Raw genomic sequence first — 13,069 nt, 5'->3', positions numbered from 1 at the left:
AGACCATCCAGGACAAAGCCTGCTGGATTGGCACCACATCCACATAGTTCACTCCCTCCACTACAGATGCACAGTGACATCAGTGCGTACCATCTACAAGATGCACTGCTGCCACTTGCCAAGCCTCTTTCAGCACCTCCCAAACATGCAAGTTTTACCACCTAGAATGACAAGGGAAACAGATACATTCGAACAACACCACCATGACCTCCAAGCCACTCAGCATCCTGACTTGGAAATATATCGCTGTTCCTTCACTGTCACGGGTCAAAATTCTGGAACTCCGTCCCTAACAGCACTGTGGGTGTACCTACACCACACGTAGCAAGTACGAAATTGTCGATTTTGGCAGGAAGAATAATAAAGAAGCTTATTATCTAAATGTTGAGAGATTGCAGAGCTCTGAGATTCAGAGGGATCTGGATGTCCTAGTGCATTTTTTTTATTAATTCGTGGAATGTGGGCTTCACTGGCTGGATCAGCATTTATTGCCCATCCTAATTGCCCTTGAGAAGGTGGTGGTGAGCTGCCTTCTTGAACCGCTGCAGTCTATGTGCTGTAGGTACATCCACAGTGCTGTTAAGAAGGGGGTTCCAGGATTTTGACCCAGCAGAAATGAAGGAACGGCGATATATTTCCAAGTCAGGAGTGTCATGAATCACAAAAGGCTAGAATGCAGGTACAGCAAGTAATTAGGAAAGCTAATAGAATGTTATCATTTATCGCAAGGGGGAATTGAATACAAAAGTAGGGAGGTTATGCTTCAGTTATACAGAGTACTCGTGAAACCACATCTGGAGTACTGTGTACAGCATTGGTCACCTTATTTAAGGAAGGATGTAAAAGCGTTAGAAGCAGTTCAGAGAAGGTTCACTAGACCAATACCAGGAATGGGCGGGTTGTCTTATGAGGAAAGGCTGGACAGCTTAGGCTTGTATCCACTGGAGTTTAGAAGAGTAAGAGGCAACTTGATTGAAACCTTTAAGACCCTGAAGGGTCTTGACAGGGTGGATGTGGAGAGGATATGTCCTCTTGTGAAAGAATCTAGAATTAGAGGTCCTTGTTTAAAAATAAGGGGTCACCCATTTAAAACAGAGATGAGGCAAAATTTTTTCACTGAGAGGGTTGTGAGCCTTTGGAACTCTTTTCCTGAAAACATGATGGAAGCAGAGTCTTTGAATATTTTTAAGGCAGAGTTGATTAACAAGTGGGTGAAACGTTATCAGGGGTAGGTGGGAGGTTACATTCAGATCAGCCATGATCTAATTAAATGGCGGAGCAGGCTTGAGGGGCCAAGTGGCTTACTCCTGCTCCACGTTCACATGTTCATATGGACCGCAGCAGTTCAAGGACGCAACTCACCATCACCTTCCTAAGGCAATTAGACATGAATATAGGAAGTATGATCAGTAAGTTTGCAGATAACATGAACATTGGTGGTGTTGTAAATAGTGAGGAGGAAAGCCTTAGATCACAGCGCTATATAGATGGGCTGGTAAGATGTGCAGAGCAGTGGCAAATGGAATTTAATCCTGAGAAGTGTGAGGTGATGTATTTTGGGAGAACTAACACAGCAAGGGAATATACAATGAATGGTTGGACCCTAGGAAGTACAGAGGATCAGTGGAACCTTGGTGTACATGTCCATAGATCCCTGAAGGCAGCAGCACAGGTAGATAAGGTGGTTAAATGAAGGCATACGGGATATTTGCCTTCATTAGCCGAGGCATAGAATATAAGAGCAGGGAGGTTATGTTGGAGCTAGTTAGGCCACAGCTGGAGTACTGTGTGCAGCTCTGGTTGCCACACTATAGGAAGGATGTGATTGCACTGGAGAGGGTACAGAGGAGATTCACCGAGATGTTGCCTGGGCTGGAGCGTTTCAGCTATGAAGAGAGACTGGACAGGCTAGGGTTGTTTTCCTTAGAACAGAGAAGGCTGAGGGAGGACCTGATAGAAGTATACAAAATTATGAGGGGCATAGATAGGGTAGATAGGAAGAAACTTTTCCCCTTAGCAGAGGTGTCGATAACCAGGGGTCATAGATTTAATGTAAGGAGCAGTAGGTTTAGAGAGGATTTGAGGAAAAAAAATTTTCCCCTAGAGGGTGTTTGGAACACACTGCCTGATTCTAATCCCATTTTCCAGCACTTGGCCTGTAGCCCTGTATGCTATGGTGTTTCAAGTGCTCATTTAGGGCTGGTAGAGGGAGGAACCCTCATAAAATTTAAGAAGTATTTAGAAGAGCACTTGAAACACCATAGCATACAGTGCTACAGGCCAAGGGCTGGAAAATGGGATTAGAATAAATAGAGATAAAAACAAAAAACTACTGCGGATGCTGGAAATCCAAAACAAAAACAGAATTACCTGGAAAAACTCAGCAGGTCTGGCAGCATCGGTGGAGAAGAAAAGAGTTGACGTTTCGAGTCCACATGACCCTTCAACAGAACTGAGTGTAGTTAGGAGAGGGGTGAAATATAAGCTGGTTTAAGGTGGGGTGGGGGGGGGGGGGGGGGATGCCGGGGGGAGAGAAGTTGAGGGTGGGGTGGTTGTAGGGACAAGCAAGCAGTGATAGGAGCAGATAATCAAAAGATGTCACAGACAAAGGATCAAAGAGGTGTTGAAGGTGGTGATATTATTGAAACGAATGTGCTAATTAAGAATGGATGGCAGGACACTCAAGGTACAACTCTAGTGGGGGTGGGGTGGAAAGACTGACAGGGCATTAAAGGTATAGATTTAAAAATAATGGAAATAGGTGGGAAAAGAAAAATCTATATAAATTATTGCAAAAAACAAAAGGGAGGGGGAAGAAATGGAAAGGGGGTGGGGATGGAGGAGGAAGTTCAAGATCTAAAGTTGTTGAACTCCAACATGATGCCACCACCAAACACATCTTCCCTTCAACCCCTCTGGCGGCATTCCGTAGGGATCGTTCCCTCTGTGACACCCTGGTCCACTCTTCCTCCATCACCCCCTACTCCTCAACCCCCACCTATGGCACCTCCCCATGCATACGCAAAAGATGCAACACCTGCCCCTTTACTTCCTCTCTCCTCACCGTCCAAGGGCCCAAACACTCCTTTCAAGTGAAGCAGCATTTCACTTGCATTTCCCCTAACTTAGTCTACTGCATTCGTTGGTCACAATGCGGTCTCCTCTACATTGGAGAGACCAAATGTAAACTGGGCAACCGCTTTGCAGAACACCTGCGGTCTGTCCGCAAGAAAGACCCAAATCCCCCTGTTGCTTGCCATTTTAACACTCCACCCTGCTCTCTTGCCCACATATCTGTCCTTGGCTTGCTGCATTGTTCCAGTGAAGCCCAACGCAAACTGGAGGAACAGCACCTCATCTTCCGACTAGGCACTTTACAGCCTTCCGGACTGAATATTGAATTCAACAACTTTAGATCTTGAACTCCCTCCTCTATCCCCACCCCCTTTCCGTTTCTTCCCCCTCCCTTTTGTTTTTTCCAATAATTTATATAGATTTTTCTTTTCCCACCTATTTCCATTATTTTTAAATCTATACCTTTAATGCCCTATTAGTCTTTCCACCCCACCCTCACTAGAGCTGTACCTTGAGTGTCCTGCCATCCATTCTTAATTAGCACATTCGTTTAGATAATATCACCACCTTCAACACCTCTTTGATCCTTTGTCTGTGACATCTTTTGATTACCTGCTCCTATCACTGCTTGCTTGTCCTTACAACCGCCCACCCCCCCAACTTCTCTCCCCCCACCCCCCAACCTTAAACCAGCTTATATTTCACCCCTCTCCTAATATTACTCAGTTCTGTTGAAGGGTCATGAGGACTTGAAACGTCAACTCTTCTTCTCCGCCGATGCTGCCAGACCTGCTGAGTTTTTCCAGGTAATTCTGTTTTTGTTTAGAACAAATAGGTGCTTGATGGCTGGCATGGACACATGCCTCTGAAGTGGAACTTGAACCCGCGACCCCGAGACAGGAAGTGTTACCAACTGAGCTGCAGCTGATGCCTAGCGCTGGAAAACGCGTACGTGTTGACTTTAAGAGGAGGATAGGGTTGGGTTTGCCACCAAAGCCACCAATCACCTTCTGCTGACCTTTGTTGTCTATACTCACACATAAAGCATGGCCAGTTGGAGATGATAACAAATGAACCAAACACCAGCCGACAATTGCAGGGAGCAGAGAGGCTGAAAATTAGTGAGGGGGATGTAAAGATAAATTGAACAATTAATTGCTGACATAAACCATATCTGATGTTTAGGGACCGTTAATGAATAAATTGCATTTGCTATTGTTTGAAAAAACTTTTAACAAGAAACTAATTTTATTGATCCACTGGCTGATGAAATGCCCAGGGTGGTCACTTACCCAGTACAGTTGTACAGGACGGGAAAGAGGACATGAGCCTGACACTCACCCTGTCCGTCTGCATCTGACCCTCCTGCCAGTGGAAACAGTTTCTCCTTATTTGCTCAATCAAACGCCTTTTGTCATTTGAATACTCCCCATTAAAGCTTCCCTTTCACCCTCTCTACTTGAAGGAGAACAAATCGCTGGACAAGCTGAGCAATCCCAGGTTGTAATTCGTGGAGCACTGCATTATTCTGTATTACCAAACAAAGCTGGAAAAATGGTCAAGGTGACTGGCTGTTCTGGCAATCGCGTTTACGATCGAAACATCAGTCAGGGAGGATTAAATCTTTCACTCAGCACAAAGATTGACATTTTTATTGAAGGAGGTTTTTGTTGAGCTGGCCAGTACATCATTTTAATTTTAATTCTTGGCTGATGCATTTCTTGCTCCTGCTGTTTGATGCTAGGGACTGCACTGGTAGTTGTGGGTTCTATTCGCAGCACAGGTTATCATTCCCTTTCACATTCAATCGACTGAGAGGAGGTCATGCATCATGCATGAGGAATAGCAGACAATGAAAAGCCTGTCAGGCTCAGAAAATACAGCCAGCGGCAGAGTTAATGGGTCCTGTCGGTGCCTGTATTTGCAACATGCCTTGATGACCAGCTCTGGTCTTTTGTCCAAGAAGTGTAGGGGAGTATGGCCCAGCCATTCTGTGCTAATCTTCCTCCTCGACACAAGCAGCCACCTCAGTACAATTACCTACCCTGTTCCCATGTCCCTTTCCTTTCAACCGACACTTTTTTAAAAATTCGTTCATGGCATGTGGAAGTCATTGTTGACCAACACTAACTGACCTTGAGATGAATGGCTCACTAGGCCGCTTCAGAGGGCAGTTAAGAGTCAACCCCATTAAGGGTCCCATTATCTATCAGTTGGGCTAACCCAGCTGTACGAAGCCCTAACACGTTGGACCCAGCTTAAGGAGGCCGCAAGCAATCACTTTTAGATTGGTATCTGGGTGAACTGTTGCCAGGCAACTCTGTTTTCCTGTGTGTTACACAGCTACACTGATTTTCCCATCATAATTCCAGCTGGGGGCATCTCCAGTCACAAGTATCAAATGCTAACCTTGGGGGAAGTTTAAATCACAGGTCCAGTGTGAGAATGCATAGCTCTTAATTGATTCAAACTCAGCTGACTAGAGAGGCATCAGAACCAACAATGCATGTGATAGCAGCCACTGCTGTGGGGTCCACGTGGTAAACCACACCCCTGACCCCTTTCCAACTGGCAGAAGGAGTTCCAATGGTTTAAATCCCACCAGCTGCCATGGTGGGATTTGAACTGATGCCCCCCTGGGCCTCTGGATTACTAGTCCAGTGATATTACCACGACTGCACCATCTCTCTCTAGCCTAGTCTTAAATGTTAACACTATCCCTCTTTCAATCGCTAACATGCAGTCCATATGTTACTGAAACAGGAGGCCTGGGCTAATGATCAAAAAGACATGTGTTCAAATCCCATACGCTGGGGAATTTAAATTCAGCTCATTAAATAAAAAACTAGTCTCAGTCAAGCTATTGGATTGCCATAAAGCCTCCTCTGGTCCATGGGTAACCTACAGGAAAGGGAAGTCCTCATCCATTCTGACCTATGTGTGACTCCAGATACACAGCAATGTGGTTGGCTCTTAAATGCCCCTTGAAACGGTCTAACAAGATACACTCAGTTGCATTCAAGAAGGCAGCTCACCCCCATCTTCTTAAGGGCAATTAGAGATGGGCAATAAATGCTGGCCTGGCCAGTGATGCCCATGTGTCCGTAATCTCCTCATTTCAAAGGGAAACAGCCCCAACTATTTGTTTATCTTCGCAGCCGTGTTTCATCTTAACAGGCAGCATCCTAGTGAGGTTGCACTGTATCCTTTCCATTAGGAACACAGGAACAGAGAGAGAGGCCATTCAGCCCCTCAAGCCTGTTCTCCCATTCAATTAGATGATGACTGATTTGTATCCTTAACTCCATTAACTTGCCTTGATTCTGTAACCCTTAATACCCTTGTTGGACAAATGCCTATCAATCTCAGTTTTGAAATTTTAAATTGACTCCCAAACTCAGCAGGTAATTTGGGTAAGAACGTTCCAGATTTCCACTCCTCTTTGTGTTTCCTGACTCTAGCTAGCTCCTTCCTAACTTTACATTCTGAATGAGCCCATTTTATATGAGACTCTCCCTACCAAAGGAAATAGACTCTCTAGATCGACTTATTAAACCCTTTACTCATCTTAAACACCTTGATTAGATCACTCCTTACACCTTACCCAAAGGAATACAACATAAGGTTAGTCTATTCAGCCCAACGCACAATTTAACCCTTTTAACCCTGATATAGTTTCAGTGAACCTGCATTATGACTCCTCTCTATTACCTCAATAATCTTCCTATTGTTTGAAACCTGAAACCGCTCATCCTAATCTAAGCATGATCTAAGACATTATATCGATTTATTATTCTTTCATGGGATGTGGGTATCGCTGGCTAGACCAGCATTTATTCCAATCCCTAATTGCCCTTGAGAAGGTGGGTGTGAGCTGCCTTCTTGAACCTCTGCAGCCCATGTGGTGTAGGTGCACCCACAGTGCAGTTAGGAAGGGAGTTCCAGGATTTTGACCCAGCGACAGTGAAGGAACAACGATATACTTCCAAGTCAGGATGGTGAGTGGCTTGGAAGGGAACCTCCAGGTGGTGGTGCCCCCATGCGTCTGTTGCCCTTGTCCTTCTAGATAGTAAGAGTCATCTGGTTTGGAAGGTGCTGTTGAAGGAGCCTTGGTGAACTTCTGCAGTTCACCTTGTAGATGGTACACACTGCTGCCACTGTGCGTCAGTGGTAGAGGGAGTGGATGTTGATGGTAGTGGATGGGGTGCCAATCAAATGGGTTGCTTGAGTGTTGTGGGAGCTGCACTAATCCAGGCAAGGGGGGAGTATTCCATCACACTCCTGACTTGTGCTCTGTAGATAGTGGATGGGCTTTGGGGAGTCAGGAGGTGAGTTACCTGCTCTTGTAGCCACAGTATTTATTTGGCGATGGTAAAGTCCTTGAATGCCAAAGGGTGATGGTTAGATTCTCTCTTGTTAGAGATGGTCATTGTGTGGTGTGACTGTTACTTGCCAATTGTCAGCCCAAGCCTGGATATCATCCAGGTCTTGCTGCATTTGGACATGGACTACTTCAGTATCTGAGGAGTCACGAATGTTCTGAACATTGTGCAATCATCAGTGAACATCCCCACTTCTGACCTTATGATGGAAGGAAGGTCATTGATGAAGCAGTGGAAGATGGTTGGGCCTAGGACACTACCCTGAGGAACTCCTGCAGTGATGTCCTGGAACTGAGATGACTGACCTCCAACAACCACAACCATCTTCCTTTGTGCCAGGTATGACTCCAAACAGCGGAGAGTTTTCTCCCTGATACCCACAGATCTCTGAAGGCAGAGGGGCATGTTAGTGGGGTGGTGAAAAAGGCATATGGGACACTTGCCTTTATCAATCGAGGCATAGATTACAAAAGTAGGGAGGTCATGTTGGAGTTGTATAGAACCTTAGGGCCTAGGGAAGCTGGGAACATGGCCATCAATGGTACAGCGATTAAAATCAGGGATGTGCCAGGGTCCCATTCGGCCCATCCTTCCTGAGCCAGCTCTTTGAAGGAGCTCTCCAATTAGTCCCAACCCCCAGCCTGCTTTTTCCCCCTCGTGGCCCGCAACACATTTTTCCTGTTTAATTGTTTATCCCATTTCACCTTTGAAGTTTCCTCTTGAATCTGACCCCTCGCCCCCTTTCAGGCAGTGCATTCCAGATCACAACAACTCGCTGTGTGGCAAAAAATCATTCCCCTCATCGCCTCACCTCGGACCTACATCCAAACATGGCCTGTGCTGTCTAACATCCCTTAATACCAGCAGGGAGAGAGAGAACAAGAGAGAGAGAGAAAGAGAGAATGAGCGAGGGAGAAAACAGAGAACAGTCTGAAGGGTGTAGGAGTTTTCTCTCTCCTGTGAAACCAAGTAAAAAATCTTCCTCAGAGCAGGTAGCAGGAATGTGACAACTACAACTTATATTTATATAGCGCCTTTAACATCATGCAGCATCTCAAGGTGCTTCACAGGAGCTTTAGAAGACAAAGGGCAGAATTTTCCAGTCCTGCCAAAGGCAATGGAATTGTGAAGGGCTCGCCTCATTTTCCTGCCCCACCCCTGCCACGAGGGGACGTAAGGCTGCGCTCAAAGTACGACACCGAGCCCTATAAGTTACGTCAGATGACCAAAAGGTTGGTCCAAGAGCTAAGCTTTAAGGAGTTACAGCCTTAAAGGAGGAAAACGAGGCAGAGAGGAGGAAAGATGTAAAGAGAGAATTCCAGTGCCCGGAGCCTAGGCAACTACAATGGTGGTGCGATTAAAATCGGGGATGCTCAAGAGGCCAGAGTTAGAGGAGCGCAGATATCTCGGAGGGTTGCAGGACTGGAGGAGACGACAGAGCTGGAGGAGGGAGGAGTGGGGGTGGGCAGAGGGGTGGGGGGGACAAAGCCATGAAGGGATTTGAAAACAAGGATGAGAATTTCAAAATCAAGACGTTGGTTGACTGGGAACCCGTGCAGGTTAGCAAGGACAGGAGTGGTAGGTAAACATGACTTGCTGTGAGTTAAGACATGAGCAGCAGAGTTTAGGATGAGCTCAAGTTTACAGAGGGGCAGGATGCAGGTGACCAGCCAGGAGTGCGTTGGAGTCTAGTTAATGAGGCCACGAATAAGCAGCAACAGGAACAGCACCAAAGGGAAACTATTTAAAGGGATACCTCCTTCACAAGAAAGGCTTCAGCAAGCTGGACTCGTTTCTAGGAAGGAGGTAGCTTTAGTCACGTAGCCTGTGGTGTGTGTTCATTGATCTGCCGCCAAACATTACAATAGGGGTGGAGGAAGGGGGAACCAATCATTGATCGAGTTCATTCCCCAGGGAGAACTATAATTCAATTTCTGCAGTGAGTTAAATACTAGCCTTCCTTCCATATCATTGTGGAAGCTGAATTCTAATTACAGGTAATGTTGAACCATATCGACAGCTACACGCTGACTGGGTTCACGTGGGCTGTACAGATAGGTGGTTGAGATAACCCAGCAAAATGCAGCTCAGTGCTTCAAAAAACCAACTCCATTGAACGACAAGTTACAGCCGGTCCACTCCACAGATGTCCTCTCGATGCCCTTACTTAGTAAAAATCTGTTGGTCTCATCCTTTAAAGCTCCAGTTAAACCCCAGTAAAACTTTCCGGAGGGACAGACTTGCAGATTCCCACTCCCCTTTGTGTGAAGAGCTGTTTCCTGACTTGTACTCCTGATGTGAACGGCCTGGCCCTAATTTTACCTTATGTTCTGTATGCGCTTCAGCTGGACCAATCGTCTCTCTCTATCAAACCTATGCAACTGTTTCATTAGTTTAAGCTCCTCTCCTCACTCTCCAGCAGTCGGAGGAAACAAGACAAATCTATGTGACCTGTCTTCATAATTTTAACTCTTTAAGCCCCTTCATATTCTGGTGAATCTGCTCCAGTGCAGTCCCCTTTCCAAGTCCAGGGTATCACCCCTGAGGTGCACTGCCCAGAAATGAGCGCAGTGTGAGGGAGACCAAACCCCAACTCTAAAAACTGTAACTGAGCACATTCCGGCCCCCTTGATATAAAAGGCCAACGCCCCCATTAACCTGCTGGGGGAGATGGTGGCTGGTGTTGTGGTAATGTCACTGAGCTAGTAATGCCCCAGCTAATGTACTGTGGACGCAGGTTCAAACCTCACCAAAACAACAGGTTTAATTTTTTAAAAATCAGTAATATGAAGCTAGTCTCAGTAATGATGAAGGTAAAGCCATCATCATTTGTTGTAAAAACCCATCTAGTTGACTAATGCCCCTCGAGGGAAGGAAATCTGCCATCCTTACCCGGTCTGGCCTACATGTGACTCCAGGTCCACAGCAATGTGACTGACTCTGAGCTGCTGGCATTACAGCAACACCCACCTCCCATGAAAAAGTAAACTCATCACTTTTTCTACCTGTCCACGGTGATCTGTGCGTACAGGCGCTGTAAACTTCCCCCTCCAAAACTCCTCGCCTCTTCTATATATTCCAATTTTCCCTCCTTCAATGCAGTGGATGATTTCACACTTTTCCACATCGCACTCAGCTTTGCCCCAGTTTTACTCACTCAGTTAATCATTCAATGCCCCTTCATAACTCCCACCTACACTGTTTGTTGTGCCTCCTAACTTAATGCCACCTAATAGCTTTGATAGAAAATTCTCGATTCCTTCATCCAACTTGTTGATACCTTGTTGGTATGAGGATACAAATCTGTAGGACACTGTTTCTCTGCCCTAAAGATACTTTGTGAAGGAGAATTGTTGGTGTTGTAGCAACTAAAGGGTTTAACTTACTGTACGTGTATGGGCAGGTCTGTGTGTTTACGCATACGTGTATGTGTGTGTGTATGTGTGTGTAAGCGTGTGTGTGTATATGTGTGTGTTGTGTGTGTGTGCGCGCATGTGCATATGGGTGTGCATGGTGTGTGAAGGTGTGTGCGTGTATGTGGGCATGTGTGTGGGCATGTGGGTGTGTGCATGTGTGTATGTGCATGTGGCGTGTATGTGGGCGCGGGTGTTTGCATGGTGGTGGCTATGGTGGGCATGTATTTATGGGTGTGTGTGCATGTGGGTGTGTGTGTGTGTGTGGGCATGCGTGTCGGTGCACTTGTACAGGCCTGCATGTGTGTGGGTGTGGGTGTGTGTGGGTGTGGGTGTGTGTGGGTGTGGGTGTGTGTGTGTGTGGGTGTGTGTGTGTGTGTAACTTTACATCAGGTTGGGCAGTGATGCCCCATATGGTCGACTAGTTCAAGAAATCCCACTTTCTCAGCCCACATCTGGGTGTCTAGGCGAGTGAGCTGAGAGACAGCAGCCTGGCTCTCGATTGCAGCAGGATGGGTGGGAGTGAGGGGGAGTTGGTGCGTGGGCATTGGAGCTGCGGGGGTGGTGGGGGGTGTGGAGGTGTGGGGACGAGGTTGCACAGATTAAATAGCTGATTTTCTTCCTGACTTGCAGTGACAGGTTAATGGCTCTATCTCCAGTCTCTCAGCCAGAACCAAGGAGCGGGGTTCCCAACTCTCCAGGATTGCCCTGGAGTCTCCAGCGACTGAACTTTGGTGTGAGCAATACCCACGAAGAAAATCATAGTGGGCCGTTTAAAAAAAATAAAACCTGTGCTCCTGGTAGCTTATTGTAAAATTACTGCAGATGGGAAAGTGAAAAGGCTGTTTTACTGAGAGTCTGGAATTAACCAATTGGCAAACAAAGAGTCTGCCCGCTCTTTGATTGGCTGAGAGAAATTGGGCGAACATGTTAGTCGGCAAATGGCAGAATTGAGGGGCGGGGAAGATGGGAGTGAGGGTCACATGATAAGAGGCCCAGGAACGCACCCAGTCAGCGATGGCAGCCCCTGTCTTCTGTGACACAATGGGCTGCGCTGTTACCTCAGAGTCAGAAGGTCGTGGGTTCGAACCCCACGCCAGACATCTGAGCACAAAATCCAGGCTGCCCCTCCCTGTGCAGTACTGAGGGAGTGTTGCAGTGTCAGAAGCGATATCCTCTGGATGAGACATTAAACCGAGGCCCCGTTGCCCTCGCAAGTGAGCGTTAAAGATCCCAGGGCATGATTTTGAAGAAGAGGGCGGGGAGTTATCCCCAATGCCCTGGCCAATATCCCTCGATCAACATCATTAAATTAACGGGAGATCTGGCCATTATCACATTGCTGTTTGTGGGAGCTTGCTATGCACAAATTGGCGTTTTCAAGAAGAGCACACTTCCAGGAAAGCACTTCATCGAGACATGCGGAGGCTGTGAAAGGCGCTACATGAATGCAAGCCTTTATTGTCACATCACTGTACCTGGGATCTTGCTGTGTGCAATTTGTCAGCCGCTTCTCCCTATGTTAAAGCAAAGGCAACACTCCATTGGCTGTGACGTGTTGGGAGTGTCCCAAGGTGGTCAGCAGCATCATAAATGCCTCCCTCCTGACTTTGCAATCTCCTGCTGCAGCCTGATAAATCTGGACAGCCAGGTGAAGCACGACTGATAACTGCAATAAAATAACTCATCTCCACGCATAAAAACACAGGCGGGGTGGGGAGAGTTGGTCGGGGGAGGGGGAAAGCACATTGGATCAACGCGATTTAAATTTAATATTCTAATTTACAGGAAAGCACAAAGCCTGAGGAGGGAGCAGCTTTTAATGGGCTGTCAGTGCGGTTAAATCTTTTATCAGTCACTGGCGTTTGCAGCCTCACCTCCAACAGAAGGTTCCCATCAATAACTTCACCTCCACCGTATCCCAGTTAAACACCACTTCCTGCAGATGTCACCAATCGAATGTAGCGGCCATCCTTTATTTATATCCAGCCTCACCATTCGCCACCCTCCATTTCTCTTCCCTGCCTTCCCGATTGCACAGGCCTTCAATGAGGCGTGGTGTTCAGAAGCAGAGAATCACACAGCGCACAGGGAGGCCACTCGGCCCGTCACACTCGAGCCAGCCCTTTGAAAGAACAGCCCCATTAGCCTGACTCTCTCTTGCTGCACAGGCCTGCAAATGTTTCTGTTTCGAGAAAA

The 13,069-nt window shown here is 46.8% G+C and overlaps 1 protein-coding gene and 1 pseudogene across 1 annotated transcript in view; one reads left to right on the top strand and one right to left on the bottom strand.

Annotated features, from left to right (window-relative positions):
* LOC144695499 (zinc-binding protein A33-like) overlaps positions 1 to 13,069 on the bottom strand; it is a 519,682-nt pseudogene that overhangs the window by 451,635 nt on the left and 54,978 nt on the right.
* Positions 1 to 13,069, top strand: part of LOC144695435 (regulator of G-protein signaling 3-like) — a 195,866-nt gene that overhangs the window by 162,882 nt on the left and 19,915 nt on the right. The window lies entirely within an intron of this gene.

Source organism: Cetorhinus maximus, chromosome 21 (assembly GCF_964194155.1).
Source record: "Cetorhinus maximus chromosome 21, sCetMax3.hap1.1, whole genome shotgun sequence".
In the NCBI taxonomy this organism is placed as follows: domain Eukaryota; kingdom Metazoa; phylum Chordata; class Chondrichthyes; order Lamniformes; family Cetorhinidae; genus Cetorhinus; species Cetorhinus maximus.
This window is presented reverse-complemented; position numbering and strand designations above follow the sequence as displayed.